The sequence below is a fragment of the Acipenser ruthenus genome, chromosome 20 (genome assembly GCF_902713425.1).
Source record: "Acipenser ruthenus chromosome 20, fAciRut3.2 maternal haplotype, whole genome shotgun sequence".
NCBI lineage: Eukaryota > Metazoa > Chordata > Actinopteri > Acipenseriformes > Acipenseridae > Acipenser > Acipenser ruthenus.
The window spans coordinates 22,798,903-22,817,968 of NC_081208.1; the positions used below are offsets into that span (position 1 = coordinate 22,798,903).

The 19,066-nt window shown below is 36.8% G+C and overlaps 1 long non-coding RNA gene across 2 annotated transcripts in view; it reads left to right on the forward strand.

Annotated features, from left to right (window-relative positions):
- Nucleotides 1-726: 726 nt before the first annotated feature.
- LOC131698911 (uncharacterized) overlaps nt 727-19,066 on the forward strand; it is a 97,821-nt gene continuing 79,481 nt past the window's right edge. For both annotated transcript variants that reach the window (XR_009307917.1, XR_009307916.1), the window contains exons 1-2: nt 727-855; nt 11,109-11,179. This is a non-coding gene — a long non-coding RNA (uncharacterized LOC131698911). The remainder of the gene's footprint in view (nt 856-11,108; nt 11,180-19,066) is intronic.

Consider the following 19,066-nt stretch of genomic DNA (forward strand, 5'->3'; position numbering starts at 1 on the left):
ACCTCTCAGTATGACTACGTCAATGTATTCAATTAGAACCTATAACCTATGTACGTTTCCTTCCACCTGCTTGCCCTCACTATGATTTGCTGACAGCCCTTGCAAGTGGAACGATGCACACTCTGGCACTTTTGGATGATTACATTTGACAAATGTTTCCCTGTTACAAAGTTTCCCTTTAATATCTTAAAACTGATTACACTGAAAAAATGAAGCTACAACTTCACTTGTGGTCAACTTTAATCTAAACAGTGGAAGGTCTCGATGCAAACACCATAACCACGTAGCGAACACTGCTACTGATCTGGCTTTTTCCGCTGTATTTTGTATTGCATTTAGTTTTAATTGGGTCGATAAATCACACGGTCTGAGGTAAAACACCAGCAGGATTAAAATATTAAGTAAGCATAATAAATGACAATAAAATTAACCCACATGTTTCCATATGTTTGGTAGAAACTGGGCTTTAAATAATTTTAACATATATTTTAAAAAGTATGCCAGGAGTACATTGATAAACGTCATAACGCTAATCCCTTATTGTATTACATTGTTTAACAGTTAAGAGTGCACAGTCTTTTAAAATGTGAACTATAAATCATCGTCATTTTTCTGACAATTTTGCTAAATTATTCGTGTGTCAATTTCCTAAAGCTTAATTTCCAAATTACCCAGAAGTCAAATCCAGCCTTTAATTACTACTTTTAACAATTGCTTCGGTTTTCCGCGTTTGTCACGTTCACTTCTCCATCGACACTTTGATACAAGCAGGTAGAATCGCATGGAATTACTTTTCTCACAACATATCTTGGAGCCGAGATTGTATTTTCGCTGGAGTCGCACAGGATGAAAATGGTAAATTAAACAAATATGCGTTGTATATTATATTTTGTAAGGCGACAGACTAATATCAGCGCCATTCATTTATTCACGGCGATACAGATGAAGTCTTGATAAACAAACTTTTAACCTCGCAGGTTTGTCTAAACAGACACATGTTTGTAGTTGGGGTTCTCTCTTTGCACTCACTACTGCTTTATTTAGTTACTGCATGAAACTTTTTTGGGAAAATCATTTTCAGACTGGGGGAGGGGGGAGTAAACAAACAAACAAACAAAAATCACAAGAGGATCCCAAATGCACAATGCATATTTAGATATTAGAGATTGAGACTTGTATTTATCTCTATGGAAATGGTTTGGAATGGATCCCCAATGTTTATTTAATTTTTCCATAATTTATCCATCTATTCACTCTATTTGAAAACTAGCGTCTTTCTAGCCCAGGAAATAACAAAAAGAGCATGGAGTGACTTTATCCCTAATTTATGCATTGTGTTTTTTTTTTTTTAACTTGTAGGGCCTAATGTTTTCAGAGAACACCTACATAGCTTATACAGTACACTTTAAGGCACTGTAACTGGGCTGGATAAAAACGTGTTTTCTATATTGGATAATGCACTTTTAATATATACCAAAATGGGCATCCCAGGTGTTCATTCGGCACAGATGTGTGTGAAATCGGGGCTTGTCACAAGGTTAATAAAAATGTCATGTCAATCTAACGTTTTTGTGTTTTAGATAGCCACTTGAAAAAGATGATTACACCGTGTAACAATTTTTTTTTTTTTTTTGGTTCCTGGGTAGTAAGTGTTATTTCCTAATTGCTTATGCCTCAAAAGTATAGAAAATGGCTATTATTCCACACAAACTGCTTTTGTGACCAGGACAGTGATATGTTGAAATTTACCTATTTTCCAGAACATTCCAGATAGATTCAGTGCTGAGTAAACTTGGAGTAACTTCTAGAACTTTCTAGAACTTTCCAGTAATATAAATAGTAGTATTAATACAGGGGCCTTAAGCCCACCAGTTCAGTTTAGTTCCAGCTGCCTAAGTGGATACATATCTGCATTTTTCTGAGATGGCATCAAGAGGCTGCAATGGTGGCATTCATCGGAGGAGCAAGGCGAGAGCTTCCACCAGGATATACTGGACTTTGAACGCCGCTACCAAGGACAGTATAACGAGAACATGATGGAAGTGAAAGTGATTTACAGTATAATCGTAAATCTCGAAAAACTACTTGCTTCTAAATCTTTTGTAGTCATTTTTGTATTACTTTAGTATAAATACATGTTAATTTGGATTCATATGTTGTTTTTTCTGACTTTATGTGAACAAAAAGACACAAATTTGCCCGTTTTCTCATTGGAAATAGGTAAATTTCAAAATATCACTGTCCTGGTCACAAAAGCAAAGTTTGTAGGGAATAAGCGTCATTTTCTATACTTTTGAGGCATAAGCAATTAGGAAATAACACTTACTACCCAGGAACAAAAATTGTGTTACATAGTGTTATTCATTACATTGGCAAGCCATTCTGATACCTAACCCCCCCCCCCCCCACCTGTCTCACATGTTATAGTATAACCTTGATCTGTTTTAGCCTTTCTGGCAGTGATACAGCACAATATCCCATACACCAAAAAATGAGACAGCTGTCTGCAGTAGTGTGTTCTTAGGCAGTGCGATATTTAAAGATTCCAACTTTTTTCTGTGAACATGTATTATTTAACACATTTTGATAATTTCCGCATATTTTCAAGGACAGAAGGCTGGCAGGTTGAGGCAAGGGTTGAAAATGCCCTGAATGCAACTTTTGTTAATGAGTAAAATATGGTGTATTAATGTATCCTCATGCAAGACGTTTAATGCAGTATAATCATTTTAAAGGTACTGTATGTGCTAGCGACTGTTTAAACTTTAGGATTAAACCGGTTTAAACTTTAGCATTTTGGGAATGTTTGTTGTCAATCAGAAAAGTCATCATAATATGCAATCAATCGCTGTTTTCTTTTTTACTGCAACATGCATTGGTGTATAAAACTGTATATGGAAAACACTGTGAAAAAAATTTATATGAAATAAATTAGTTTCCACTCTACACTTACTGCTCTGTAAACACTAAGGCTAACATATACTTAGCATGCATATTTTTGACAGTGATTAAATGTGTAGGCAAAATTCTAAAAGTTATTGAGTAATAACAGCACATCTGACCTCCATAGTAAACAGTGGAAGAACAGTGTCTGCTTGTTGTATTTGGATAACTAGTAGTGAATAATTCATTATGGGTATGTCAGTTGGATCGCAATTGATTATTTTGTGCACCAGTAGTTGGCATTGATCAGGAAATATTTGACCACAGTAATGGGGAATGTTGATATAATATGTTTCAATTCTACCATCATATGAATGAGTGGTGAACCTCATCTTCTGTTTGACAACCCTTGAACCACTGCGGTCCTTTTGATTGCTTTTGTAGGGTTTCTTCACTTGCATGCACATTGCTTAGAAACGGGGAAAAACACAAGTCATGGACATTTTAGTATTGTCTGAATAGATTTTTTTTTCTTCATATTTTAATTTTGGTAAACATGTTGTGCTGCAAAATCATAAAAGACAAATCACAAACCCGGCAATAAAGCAAAGTGAATCATGGTTTTAATTTTCTTTAATTATTAGCTGCTTTAGTTAGGAAACCACTAATTCGCTTGTTGTAGACCCAGCGGACCACATATACCAACCAGTCCTCCATGTAAACGCACTGTCAGACTGACTCATAGTAAAGCAGATGGGATGACTCTATCCAAGGCGATGCAGGCCTGACTACAGTGCTGTATCATTTCCTTTAATCATGAGCCACTGGTAATTGGGAGATTAGGATGGTCTGCTTAACCTCTGGTTAACTGCCACAGGGTGTATTTGCTTAGTTTTTCAATTTTTCATCACATCCTTAGGCCCACTTGCATCTTTGCTCATTTGAAGGTTAAGATCTTTTTGTGATCTATTTTTAATGTGAGTGCCAATTTTAAACATCAGTCTTCAGTATGTTTATTATTATTATTTTTTTTTTTTTTATTTATTTTTTTTTTTTTTTTAGCAGACGCCTTTATCCAAGGCGACTTACAGAGACTAGGGTGTGTGAACTACGCATCAGCTGCAGAGTCACTTACAATTACGTCTCACCCGAAAGACGGAGCACAAGGAGGTAAAGTGACTTGCTCAGGGTCACACAATGAGTCAGTGGCTGAGCCAGGATTTGAACCGGGGACCTTCTGGTTACAAGCCCTTTTCTTTAACCACTGGACCACACAGCCTCCTTGGATTGTGTGATACATATTAAAAGATGACAATGTTTGAAAATGCTGCTCACATTAAAAAAAAAATGCATGCATGTTAAAAAAAAGAAAATTAGCAAAATTGCACAAGTGGTTATTTTTAGTCATTACTTCCCATCTTATGGCCCTGTGTCCTTTTACATTAAAATACTGAGTTGCCTACTGCATGCCATTGTGCACATTAGTAGGGCTTTCATATTTACAAATATTAACACATTAATGACAGTAAACTAACCTGTAACATTCACACTTACACACTTATTTGTGTAAAGTTAGCTCTCATTACCCAAAGGTAGTGTTGGAACAAGCTTCCTCTTCCATTGAAACCTGCCTACCTTAACATCCCTCATAGTCATTTGTGGGAGGGGGAGGGGGGGGGGCTCTTCATTCACAGCAGGGCGTTAACCATGTGGTGAAGGGGTATGGAGCAGCCCTTACCAAAACATTACTCTAAATACCCTGACCACCTCTTTGAGGGTGTAAACTTTGCACACCTCTCACCCCATATATCATTAGCAGCAACATCAATCGCAAGCTTTGGGAAACGTCAATTAAGTGTATTCAATTTCCCTACTACTTTCACTGCCTCCTGTCATTGTAGTTAAGCTTTTCGTTTCTAACAAGTTTACTTATTATTATTATTATTATTATTATTATTATTATTATTATTATAATGCTGTCTCATGTTTTGCATGTAATGGGACCCAACCTGAGCACTGGGGATCCATGCTTGATTACTTTTGTTGAGTACATGGGAAACAAATGGAAAGCAGATTTTATACTTTTGAAAATACCAAAAGCGATTACATTTACTCACAATCCACTTACTAGTAGCTCCCCTTGGCCTTGCATTCTACGCTGCACGTTATGAGAACTGTAGGATTAGGTGGGTATCTATTATTTGTAACTAAGACAGTAAATGGGGATATGAAAGCAAGTCCTTGGGACCTTGTGTGGTAACATTGTATTTATTAGCCTTTATTTTAAACGTCACCATAGAGCTGTTGCACTGCTCATGTTGGAACAATAATCTGTTTATATTTAACCATCATTATCCTGTTTACAGCACGTGTTAATTGGAGTGCTAACATCAAATTGACTCTGAGATTCTTCAAAGATAAGAACTAAACAGTAACAAGGGGGTGACTAAAGGGGTAGTAATTGATTTTAAAAACAGTTACTTGACATTAAGACACTATATTTGGGTTTAATGATTGAACCATTGCTCTTAAGTAATAAAGCATGACACAACAATGTAAGTGTCACTGTACTTCACTTTACTGTTTATACCCACGTATTTTACAGTTTTTACTGAAGATGGTTTAGCAGTAAACACTGTAGCCTTTTGGAATTCGGTTTCATTGCTATTGAGGTTATGCTAAAAAGCACTGAATTTAACAAAAAAGGCAAAAAGGCTCTTTGTAGAACTGTGCACTTCATTCAAAGTTATTTGTGGTACACACAAAAATGTTAGTGGACCATTATATAATTTCTTTATGAACGAATTAGAGAAATCTGGCATAACGGCATAAAAAAAATGTCTTTCCATGATCAGACTTCCACTCGTGGCTGTTTATCAAGAACATTGAGGGGGAAAAAAGAACGACATTGTTGGCAAGCATCTCTGTATAAACCTGGACAACATTCCTGCTTCATACTTGAAAATCAATAGCTAGCACTTGTGCTGCACGCAAGACCCCACACATTGCCTGCTGCGTAGCCCACCGGGAACTTGATGCTTATAATTTAGTATCTGTTCAGAAACAATTCCTTCTCCTCTAACCTCTGTGGTATGGAAGCCTACATTATTTTTTTTAAATCCTACAGTGACAGTGAATAGTCTAAAGGAGAGAGAGAGAGAGAGAGAGAGAGCGAGAGCTGGCTCTTAACTGAACGAGGAAATATTTATTTTATGACTCATCCTGTGACCTTTCATTTGAATGTTTAATATACCCTGTGGCTGTTTACCATACTGGAGTTTGGTCTTGTTGGGGTCATTTTGTTTTTTTATTACTTTCCAAACAAGGACCAAAGGTTGTGTAAATCAAGCATCCCTTCATAAACACCTGCCTTGATGGATGATCATTTTATTAGATTTTGTGTCGCAAGCAGTGAATCAGCGTGGGCTGATAAACTAAGTATTGCTATAAGTTCCTCCTGAAAACGGAGAACATGTTTTATCTACAGCCATGCAAAGCAAGACACTTTATACTAAAGTTATGTTTTTAGTCTGTCTATCCAACATACAGGGCCAAATTTATTTATTTATGGTCCCCAGACAAACATGCACTACTGGGCCCTACCTTTTTTTTAATTGAATTTTCTTAACAGCCAAAATACATTAATATCCTTGTTTACCTTTTTCTACTTTCTCAGTACAGAACATTTTTTGATAGCCTTTTTGGTTTCTGTTGCACAAAAAGCAGATGCTTAATATATTTGTCTATAGGTTAATCCAGATCTTAACTTCAAACAGGATATCACAAACTAAATATGAATGCCGTTGTCGGTAGGAGTGCAATGATTATTATCATATCGTAATAGAGGTTTGTATCGTGATGCAGGACCAAAAGCACAACATAGCTCATCGTAGTTCACTGCGATTCTTGAATGAGGTGTGTTATAGTTGGCATGAATACATCTCCCCTTATTTTTGTCTTCTAACAAAATAGTTTGTCATTAAACAATCATTTGATATTATTATGCATCATCACATGCATACTCCCCTGTGACAGGCAGCCCCACCCCTATGGATATTTGTGCGCTATTTTGTTTGTTTTATTTGTATTATGATTTTGACATGACGGCGAAAAGCAGTGTTTTGATTTATTGTTTGGCAAGGATGAGCGGCGTGCTGTCCGACATTTTATTGTTTTGTGTTTTGGTTTTAGAATTACCTCGTGGAAATGCGTGACTGATCAGCTGCTGAGTATTTAACTAGCTGACAGTCACGCATCCTTCTTTAATCCATGCAGAATGTGACCGAGGGATAATATAATAATTGATAGCTAGTTAGTCCCTCCATCACAAATATAAAATATCTGCAGTTTGGCTGTACGGTGAAGAGTGTTCGTGAGTGGAGAACTCACTATGATCCATTATGGATAAACTTATCTGGTATCTGTGCAATTTATTGCCAACAGATACCAGAATACATTATTCTATTTTTCTTTATTATAATGGACTAAAAATAAAGGAATACTTCTTTTTTTTTCAGTGGCAAGAATCATGGCCAAAACTTCTGTTTTAAATATATGACCTTGGGTCCTGAACATGGTGGCAGGTTTAGCTTGATGTATTGCCTTAATGTACTGACTGGCCTTTTTCCTTCATTGTTTCTTCACTGAAAGGGTCGATATTCAGACTGATTTGTAGTTTTGGGAAGCAGGTCTGCCATCTTTTAATGCAGCTATGTGCACTTCCATTAGATTATGAATAAAGGGGCAGGAGACTTAATGGACCTGCTTCCATTCTATCTTTACCACCAGAAACTACCAAGTTTAAAGATTAATCTTTTATTCTTCATAATTGCACTACAGTAGAACCCCAAGTGCCTAACGTTTGTAGGCCAATGTAGATTTCTAAACCATTAAGGTATCTAATTAACACCTCCACTTTAGAAAACGTAAATATGGCTTTGTACCAATATTGGCAAAGATTTCTTCTCAATATTTGTCCAATTGCATGACAACATTAAAAATGTAATGATGCATACAAGTCTTTTGTATTTTAGAGTCTTATTTTTTTAGTTGAATAGATGTCATCTACCGTCACTTTATATGGTAGACTGGGGGGTGCTGTATAATGTGTGTGTGTTTAGCTGTCTTCATATCTGTGTTATAAAAAAAAAAAGCCATTGTTTTCATATTTATATCGAGGACAGCTGATAAGTGAGACGAAAGTTAATTATCAACTTCAAAGGCTTGTGATTGGCAGGTGTGGTGATGCTGTCAAATGTAAGAATTGGTGTCACTTAGCAGCCTTGCTCTTTCAGTAACTTGGCAGTGATGTGATTGCAATTATGGATGACTCACTGCATCCAGGAAACAGTAAACTTTAAGATGGGATAACTGTGCTCAATGTTTTGTTTACTGCTCTAAAACTTTCTCATTTTTTATGGTAGGAAACTGTCCCACTTTTAATTTTTTTGCAGTTTTAAAGAAGTCAGTTTGTCACAGTAATTGCGACAGATTTTATTTAGCACAAGTTATATAATGTATCATCATCTTAGGATATATGCAGGTTTTTTCTGTCTGCCTGACTGTCTTTTTGTATGTAATTGTTCAGTTTTGCATTTATCTATAGAACCACTAACCATTTGTGATTTAAACTTACGAATGAGCTGTGCCATCGTCTGGGGAGTATGGAAGTATCCTGTTTATTGTCACACTAAATTTGTACATAACCAGAGAAGCGCTTATTCAAATATGTTGAAACCTGATCTGGACATACTTTGGCACAGGATATTTTGAGGTCAGTATCTGGGGGTATATTGAGGCATCTGTCCTGCCTATTAATTGTACTGTTTTTAGTTCAAGTAAATCAAGAATTTCATAGTTTAAAATGTGTTTTTGTTTTGTTTACTATTGCTAATGAATTATTTTTCATACATGAGATGACCTTTTAAGGTCAAACAAGATTTGTTGGACTGTTTGTGGATCCCAGGGTTTTATTGGCTGAGAAGGAGCTAATGATTTATATTTCTGGAGAGATTTAAGTTCACTTTAAAATTTGTAATGTGTCCAAAAACTGTGTGGGCGAATTCCCAGTAGACTTTACATCAAAGCCGGTTGCTGGGAAAAAAATAAATGACTGAAATGAACACCCTACCGGATAACCACATTAAGGTGTGTTCACCTTGTTTTCAACACCCAGAATCACCTTAAGCATGTGCAAGATTTATTTTTTTCCCACTTTTGACTTGGCCAAAACCAATTTGCAATTTGGAGCAATAAGTTTCTATTCAACTCAAAGAGGCGACCGTGTTACTTAGCACAAGGAGAGGTTGCTTTTGTTAACCAGATACCATATTTTGCTACTTTTGTCTTTATAATGTTTTGTATGTACCAAATAATGCAAAGAACCAGAACATGTTCTACAGAAAAAAAGGGGACTTGTAATAATACTGCTATAAAGATGTATGAAAATGTATTTAAAATGTTGGTTAGCGTTCCTTTTAAGTTGGAGTCATTGTATATCATTAAAGAGCAGCTAGGTGTGTGTGTGGCAGGGGACTGTTTTGGTTTGTGTGTAAAATGTAGATCTTCTGTTTTTTTTGTTAATTTACCAGACCTGGGGTTATTGCTTTCTCTTAGAGCAACTATGGTATTTCTCACATCCACTAGGGGCAGTGGATGGAGGGCTCTTTTTAGCCGCTTTCAAAAATAAAATAACCTAGTCATATCCGCATGAAATGCTGGAAAGTTCATTTAAAGGGTCAAGATGCCAACAGTCTTGGGGTGCCTCATTTTCAAGGCCTTGGCAGGTTTGATTTGAGAACCAGCAGTTTTGAGAGGCTTGTGTAGCAGAACAGCCTTTAGACTCTGCTTGGAGAGTGACAGCAACATGGCTTTATTAAATACAGAGTGAGTCAAAAGTCATGAAGTAGCAGTTCTGCTTTTTCTTTTTTTTTTTCTTTCTTTTTCAGTAATACTCTTTTCAAGTGTTAAGCGCCCGTAATTTGAAGTACTCGGGTGTGTTTACAAGAAAAAGGATTTTCATTTGAGAATTATCTGCAATAAAAATCAATCTATATGTTGCAAGTTTTTTTTTTATGCCCACCCGCTAACACAAACTAAGTATTGGTGCATCCAGGATAAAAATGGTTGAAGGTTTTTTACTAAACAGTTACGGTATTCCTTAAGGGTTCCTTAGTGGATTCTCCCTTTATTGATAAATACTTATGGCCACCTGGTCTTGGATTCTCATCAATAAACAGAAGATTGTAGAGCACTGTGAAGGAGGTGCTGAGAATCTTGGTTTGAGTCTCACCTTTTTCATTGACCCAAGGCCGGCCCCTTGACCTTCTTGTGCCCTCGTTTCTCTGTTCCTCCTGGAAACGAGGATACCTAATTCCATTTGGGCTGTGCTGGATAAGTAACTAGGGCTGTTGTAATGATGATTTACTAATAGGTTACTGCACCTTTTCAGTGATGTATATAGTTAATTTGCACCACCTAATGGATTATACTGTGTGGAATATCTCTCAATTACAAGGGCAGATAACTGGGAAGATGGATGTATCCGGAGTAACTTTGGTTAACTACAGTGTAGTGGGTTAAAGTAACAGATGTACCTGTACGTGACTCTGTTATAAAACGGAACTGTGGAACAAGGCTATATATGGTCTGAAGCATTTAACTACTAAAATAAATGTCCTCTGTACTTGTGCCCACAATCCTATATAACATTGTTATAGTGTGCAAAAATGCATGGATATTGTGACTAACCCCATTAAAGTGTTTGTTTACCTCTGGGGTTTTTACTTAGTGCATTGTGCTGAATATATATTATCATTGCACAATTTGTAATATTTACAGTCGGTATAAGGCTGTCTTTGTGTGGTAATAAGACAGTGTTGCATTTTAAGAGACAGTGTACATAATATGATTTACCTCTAGTTAAAGAAGAGCAGGACATGTGACATTTATTTATTTATTTAGTTATTTATTTATTAAGAGGCAACATTTGTCAGACAGAGCTTTGAAAATGTGTTGCAATTGGCTGAGAGGCTTTTAGATGTAGAAATAATTTATAACAAGCTTCTATTTTAATAAAGAATATCAAATCAAACATTTTTAAATCCAGGGTTACAATTTTTCTTTTAATTTGCAGGGTGGAGAGAATGTTTTAGAAAGATTACAACTGACCACAAGAAACCTGGCTTACCATTCATTTTTCACTTCTCTTTTTATTTGAATCCTAGGAGATGGACAGTGCAGGCAAGCTGACAAGTTTATAACTCCTGCAACAGACTCTTGACATATGGATTTTAAGGTATGTCAAAACCTCTCTTCTCGGAAGCACTGCCGGGGATTACATTGTTTTATAAATACATTTCTTACGTTTATTTATTCTGAAAGTGTTTCTTTTAATTTACAAATGTGAACTATTTTTCCATGTACAAATTGCAGAAATGTTTTACAATGTTCCACATCATTTACAGTAAATTGTCAATAAGCACTACTTTTAAACAAAATAGAACATGGGTCCAATTGTCTCACCAGTAATGTTTCACACACACAAATGTTACTTTGCCTAAATCCATGACCAGGGAATTACACAGGCAGCCCAATTTACTTTGTAACAAAACCTGTTATGTGTTACTGTTACCCTTTTTAAGAGTTACTTAGCTATGTGCCTACTGTATACTACTGCTGCTCTTTTAAATGACCGGTGACCCCAAAGGTTTATGGGAGTTCTGTATGGTTGTCTGATAATGGGCTTGCACTGTGGTTGTGAGTAACTGTTACTGAGCTAGATGGACAAATGAAGGGTTACCCGAGATTACCCTTACAGCGTGGTTACCCTGTTGCACAACTGGCAGCTCCACTTGTCTGGAGTTCTGCAGCTGTTGACATATTTCTCACCTTTGGGACTGAGCTTCTAATGAACAGGTCAAACATATAGGGCAGCAGTGTGGAGTAGTGGTTAGGGCTCTGGACTCTTGACCGGAGGGTCATGGGTTCAATCTCCGGTTGGGGACACTGCTGTTGTACCCTTGAGCAAGGTACTTTACCTAGATTGCTCCAGTAAAAAACCCAACTGTATAAATGGGTAATTTTATGAAAAAATAACGTGTTATCTTGTAACAATTGTAAGTTGCCCTGGATAAGGGCGTCTGCTAAGAAATAAATAATAATAATAATATTACTAGTTATTTTTTTTCCCCCTCAACATTTGTGCATTAGGGCACCTGAAGTACCTCACTTTTTTTGTTGTTATGTATTTATGATATTATACAAATAATCACTAGTTTTCCAGAAACAAACAATACTTCTTGACTATTGTGTTATCACGGTGCCTGGTCTATACATTTCATTATATTGTATTACTGAACAATACATGGATAGGTTAATTTGCAGATGACCCTGCTGAAAAAGAAAATCATAATAAATTGATATTCAAGTTATGTGTTGATAAAACATGTCAATAAATTATTGAATCATCAGAAATTGGCCATTGCAACATAATAATGCTGTATTCGCTTTCTCTTGTGTGGTCATTTCATAGATTGCATGATCTATGCTTCCAAGTATAATGATAACAATCATTGTTTTGTTGCCCAATTTCTTGATCTATGTCCAGTTCCTAAAGTACCTAATCTAAATGTACCCATGTTCTAACCTGGAATTATGGATTGTGCTTGTATTGTACGTCAACATTCTTTACAGTGCTACCTTCCCAGGCAATCCTGCAGGATTTTCTTCAAGTCCATGAAATGCATGGTACTTCTTTTTAAATCAATACTGATGTGCTTGCTGGTTCTTTAAACAAAGCTCGAGCCAGTTTACGCCTTGCATAGATGCTTGAGCCGAGTGTGAAGTTCCAGTCCTGTGCTTAATGCCCTGTTTTGAATCTCAAAGGTGATGTTTCACGCATTCTTAGTGTCTGAACTATTTAAAAAAAAAAAAAAAAAAGAAAGAAAGAAAAACATTGATGCCAAGATAAATTTTCAATCATTCCATGAATCACCACACTGCCCCCATCTTGTATGAGTGAAGCGAAGTCTAAAAGGAAATTAAATGGTCTCCTTCACCTTGTAAAAGTTCATGCTACATGTACTGGGTGAAAAATCAAACAGTTTTATGTTTTTCATACTACTATATATTTTTTGTAGTTTTCTCTCCAATTTTAATAGTGTCCAATTATTTTTGTTTAGCTCATCTCACTGCTACCACCCCCGCGCTGATTCGGGAGCAGCGAAGACGAGCACACGCTGTCCTCCGAAGCGTGTGCTGTCAGCCAACCGCTTTTTTTCACACTGCAGACTCACCATGCAGCCACCCAGAGCTACAGCGTCGGAGGACAACTCAGCTCTGGGCAGCTTACAGGCAAGCCCACAGGCGCCCGGCCAGACTACAGGGGTCGCTGGTGCGTGGTGAGCCGAGAACATCCTGGCTGACCTAATCCTCCCTGCCCCTGGGCGGCTCTTGGCCAATTGTGCACCACCTCCTGATATCTCCCATCCTCGGTCGACAAAGGAATAGCCTAGACTCAAACCGATGACATCCAGACTAAAGGGCGTATCCTGCACCCTACGCGAGTGCTTTTACTCGAGAGCTTGTTTTTCATACTTCTATTTAATCAAAAAGCAGTAATAAGCCTTGCAACCAACCTAACCGTCAGTAGAACTAAAGATATCCGTTCTTGTTGATCGTCTGTTTTCACCTGCTGAACCAAAGTGGTGAATGTTGCAAGCTACTGATCACTGGAGAAGCTGAATGCAGGGCCAATCAAGCCTAGGAGATCGGCAGTGCCTGCATGCTTGCTGCTTCGAGCACCTGTCTAATAGAGGTCACTGAAGCGTGATGTGGTGTGAGACCCTCTGCCAATACTGCATACTTAGCATGAACAGGATTCGGGACCCCATATCAAGCATACTATTGAAGTTTGGATTCTACAGCTGTTAATGGCATGCATTTCATTGTGTTGGCTTGGTTTGGATTATAGGTCAGTTTGGACTACTGCACTCTACTATAATAACGATACAATTGCATTGTCATGTTGGTGTCTTCCTGGATGGCGACCTGTAATTGAAGCAAATATTAAAACACTTTGTGCTTTTGGGATTCAATAAATAAAACTAAAAACAACATTGATCCAGATTGAAACTCCATATGTAAAGCTGTAAATGTTTTATTTGGCGTGACAAGTTTTTGACATAATTAAAACCCAAAGGGGGTCTGCTTGTATAGTGTGTAAGCAACACCAGGTAGATTAGAGATGTCTGGTTTTCATAATGGGGCAAAAGCTCTCTTGACATGTGTACAGACATCTTTTAAAATCAATGTTTTCATGACCTTTTGAACCCCTTCTTTCCTGTTGAGTGTCTTACCCTAGGTTTCTCCCCAGGATGAAAACAATAAAACTAACTTTTTACTAGTAAAGTCTTGGGGTTAATGCCTTTTAACAAGCTAATGTTTCTTAAGGGAACCGTAAATGAAATTATTGCTTGGGCAAAAATGATATTGTGAAACCAGATGTGAAATTTCAAAAAGGTACTAGGTTTTACACCGGTTGTGCAGTTCAGCTGGGAGATTGGCACTGCCAGTAGTATTTCATCACCGTATCGTTTCTTTTTCAGTTTTCCATACAGTAAAAAAATATTATTAATAGTGGTATTTAAAACTGAAATTGGGCTTTAATCTTCCTTTTTGTTTTCTTTCCCGACATGTGAATTCTTTCATGATTTTTCTTGGCTTATATCCATAAATGTCATGGTGTGCAGATGTGCCTTGTATAAGTATCTTTCTCTAACTAAATTAAGGCTTCTAATTCTTCAGGTGTTGTTGAGACCTCTGACCATACAGTATATTTAATAAGCTGACCCTGTTAATACTGACCGCACAGAGAACAAGTTCTTTAGGGACCTAGGTGCCAGTGCCATTGCCCTCACCTTTTATTATCTGAAGCCGTGGGTCTGTCCACCACAAAAAAGATATGTCACAAAGGACATTGTGACACGGGTAAGCCAGGTAATATGCAAGGACTTTGTAAAGGTCAAAGTCATGATGAAATTGTATAGTTGGATGGGATAGGCCAAGATAGTCCTCAAAATTAGACCTATCCTCTGTTTCTCCCTTTTTCAAAGTTCTAGAACTGACCTCACATGGCTCCTTTAATGAAACAACTGGATGTTGGTACTGGAACTGTGAACTTCCTGCCAGTTCGCTAACAAACAGTAGATTTCTCCAAGCAAAGAAAAAAGGAGAAACTGAAAATGACATCAGCGAGCACCTGCACTTTTCAAAGCTTCTGCACGCTGTACAAAAAGATCTGGAAATCAGATCTGAGAAAGAAACAAACAGACTTTGTTTTCTTATGCATTGTTTTTAGTATTTCAGACATCTATTTTCACAATGAGCAAAAACATTTGCAACTACAGTTTGTTCCAGTCATCTAGAGGAAATAATTTGATATACTGGTGTCTTTTTCTTCAGTTTGATGTGTCAGATTTATTCCTTTTAAGATTTTTATTTTTATTTTAAAGTGAAGTTTAAGTATTTGTTAAATACAAGTGTTTATAACACATATTACACCATGGACAGGTAAGATGGCATTGACTTACTAGACCAGTCTGCAAAGTTTAAGCTACCTCTTATTCTTTTATAGGGGTTGAAATCTGCAGTGAATTCTGTTCTTGTGAAAGTAATTTGTGCAGTCTTGGATATGGCAGCACCTGACCTCCTTGTGTAGCAGGTGGAGGCGGGTAGCAAACCAGTGACCTTAATATTTAGTCTCATAACTACTAAGACTGAAAGATTGAGTGTCGTGCAAGCATGGATTTTTCATATGTGAATACTGTTTCAAGGCTCAAAAGCATAATGTAGATTTGGTATCCATAATACAGTAAAAATGATACATTTTGATTTATAGGTCTCCCAATATTTTAATTGAATTCTAAAATGTTATTACAGTTGCCCGTACATTTAAAAATGTATTAACTCTTTCTGCTGTGTTCTGTTTGTGTTTTGTGATATTAGTAAATGTTATGTGGTTTACATGTGTGACAGGGCAGAGGCCCTGAACAGGGGTTGTGTTGAGTTGGCAGGGGAGGAGTTAATCTCTCCCTGCCAACTCCACATGAGAAGGATGATTAATCAGGCTCCAGCCACCGCTGCATAGAAGCAGCTAGAAATCCTTTGTTTGGGAGAGTAACCTGTGTGCTGTGTTGTATTGGGGCTACAATGTGTAAATGTCAGGAAGCAGACCCAGAGACAGAAGCAGCAGTTTAATGGTGCTGTTGCACACTTTTTTTATGTTTTTATTTAACATAAAACAAAGAAGGCTGGGCATTCTCATTCACTGACTAATACACAATATTTGCCACAGCACAGGTTACTCACCCAAACAAATTATTTTTAGCTGCTTATATACAGCTGTATCTGGAGCCCAATTAATCATCAACTTTTCAATTATTCACTCCAGCCACATTCTCATGTGGAGTTGGCAGGGAGAGATGAACTCCTTCCCTGCCAACTCACACAACTCCTGTGCAGAGTCTCTGCCCTCTCACACCATCATTAAAATAGTCCTACAAATCAGCAGTACTTAAATAGGTCTACATTTTCTTTTCATAAATTAACTATGAAAGTGTCCCTATACCGCTACCTATAAGGTAACACGCTCTTAGGGGGAGGTAGAAAATAATGTACACCTATCCAATCCTTAACCTATCGGAGAGTCTGCCTGAAAAAGACTGGGTTAGTTACAACTGTGATAGTGATGAGGAATTAGCTAAGAACCCCAGAACTTGTTTCAATTTACAGTTTCTGAAGATTCTGGCTGCTAACAGATTCAGCTTTCTGGCAGTATATTACTGCTGTTATTTTTCAGACACGAATCTTTTCTGTTGCAGCAGTTTCAATGTGGGAAAGGTTAGCCATTTGAGCTGCAAGAATCTCATTCAAAATGGTATATTATGGCAACAGATAAGAGGGGTTGGGAAGGTAATTGCTTGTTCATTGTAAGCTTATGATAAGGGGTGACTGGAAGGTCAGTGCACTATTGAATTTTACTGCAGTGCTATTGTTAATAAAATCAGGTTCCTGCACTCCACAGCGAGGAAGTGCACTGCAAAGTGAAGGCCATGTTGCCCATTAATAATAACTTTGGTAGGGTCATTAAATACCTGTCAAGCTGCAGCGAGGGCTGTAAATGAAACCAGTGCTAGTTCTGAATGATGTCTGAAGAAGACCATGTCTTTGTTTTAAAATGAATAAAAATAATTATGATTGTCACATAAATCATGTTTCTCCAGACAAGCTCATGGGCAGATTGAGGGGAAAAAAAAAAGATAGATATTCAAAATAAATGTGAAACTTCAAGGTAGGTGGCATAAGTAGGCCAAAGCAAAAACCCCAGTAAAGCACAACGCACAATGAGGCTTTGAAATTAAACACCCATGTATGTTCTCAGACTAGACCAAAGGATTTTTGGACATATATTAGGATCAATATAAACACACAGCGTAAGCAGTATTAGGCATCCAGAAATGTAATTGTATTATGGAAGATATTTCTTTCTTCCCTTCAACATTCAATTTGAGAGCCCACTGTGGGTGACCTGTCCTATGTGCTGAGGTTACAGTAGAGACATCTGTGTTTTATTTTGACATGTGTTGAGAACCTGCCGTCCAGTTGTGATGAAGTTTGGTGTTGGCTTTCTACAGTGAAAGGTTCTGAAGATACTCTATCAGAATCTACTTTGTCATGGTAAGCTTTGATTTGTTGGGCAAATAAAGGCTATATATATATATATATATATATATATATATATATATATATATATATATATATATATATATATATATATATAATTATATTCAGAACCACTGCCTAAATTTACTGTGAGCTCCAGTTTGCACTGTGCAGTGAGTTATGATTGTTTTCTGCATGCTACTGCTTATTTCCCTTATTACTAATGGGAGTTTTGGAAACATGGGAGACAAATGCTGTACTTGTAGAAAGAGTCTTAAAAGGGAAAGTTTTTTTTTGCACAGGATACATCACATGAAATAATTTGTTTTTTGACAAAAATATAAATGAAAGGTTTAATAAGCAACATATCCCTGTGATACATACTCTAGCCAGGACTGGGCAAGTTTCATGTTCTGACCGGACAGTCACCATCTGGATTTCCGTGTCTTTAGCTAAAGACAAATTGCAAATTTATTACAAAAAGGTTTGCAAAAGAGCAATTCTGAAATCACTGGATCTACAAATTAGGATATTGTTTAGAACAATTGAACCCATTTTCAAGCATAAATCAATTTACCAGCATAAAATGGCAAGCAAGGAAATACCATCATTATTAGAATATAATATAGACCTTGTGTACAATACACACTCTATGCATGACTGTGCTGTCTTGGCCTAACTCTTATATAACTTGTATTGTATAACAAGCACCATAGTATACTATATAAAATACATGATTATAGAACACAAAATGGTGCATGGTATAATAAAAACATTACGGTAACCCTAACACGTGGCCAAGATAGAAACATAAACATACAGTATGTGGTTCATTTGCTCAAACTATCGGCAATGGCAATAGTCCAGGAAAGATGAGACCAAAACTAATGAACTGTTATATAATAATAATAATGCCAAGTAAAAAAAACAAAACAAAACAAAAAAACAATTATGAACATCCACTTGAAGTTTGCACTGTTTGCAGAAAACAGTTAGAAATGCTTTATACTTGCATCTTTTTGCACAATAGTTTTTTTTTTTAGTAAATATGTGTGGAGAATGGATGCTCACATTTAAAAGTGAATTAAAATCATTTATTATTATTATTATTATTATTTATTTCTTAGCAGACGCCCTTATCCAGGGCGACTTACAATTGTAAGCAAATACATTGTTACATTTAGAATGGGAAAGCCAGCATACATTCATAATATTGAAGTAAAACTAAAAGAAACAGCTGTTTTTGAAGTTATTGATGAACATCCAAATAAAATAAAAAATACAATTTTTTACCTAACTAAATAAATAGAAGTACCACGGTTTACACAGGCCCAGCAGCTGTATAGCTGGACAGACTCCTTGATTGCATAAGACCACTTTGACAGGCAAGCTTAGAAGGCATGAATGAGTGATCTTTTCTTTAACTTAAAAATGCAGTTTTAAATAATGTTGCCTGACATGG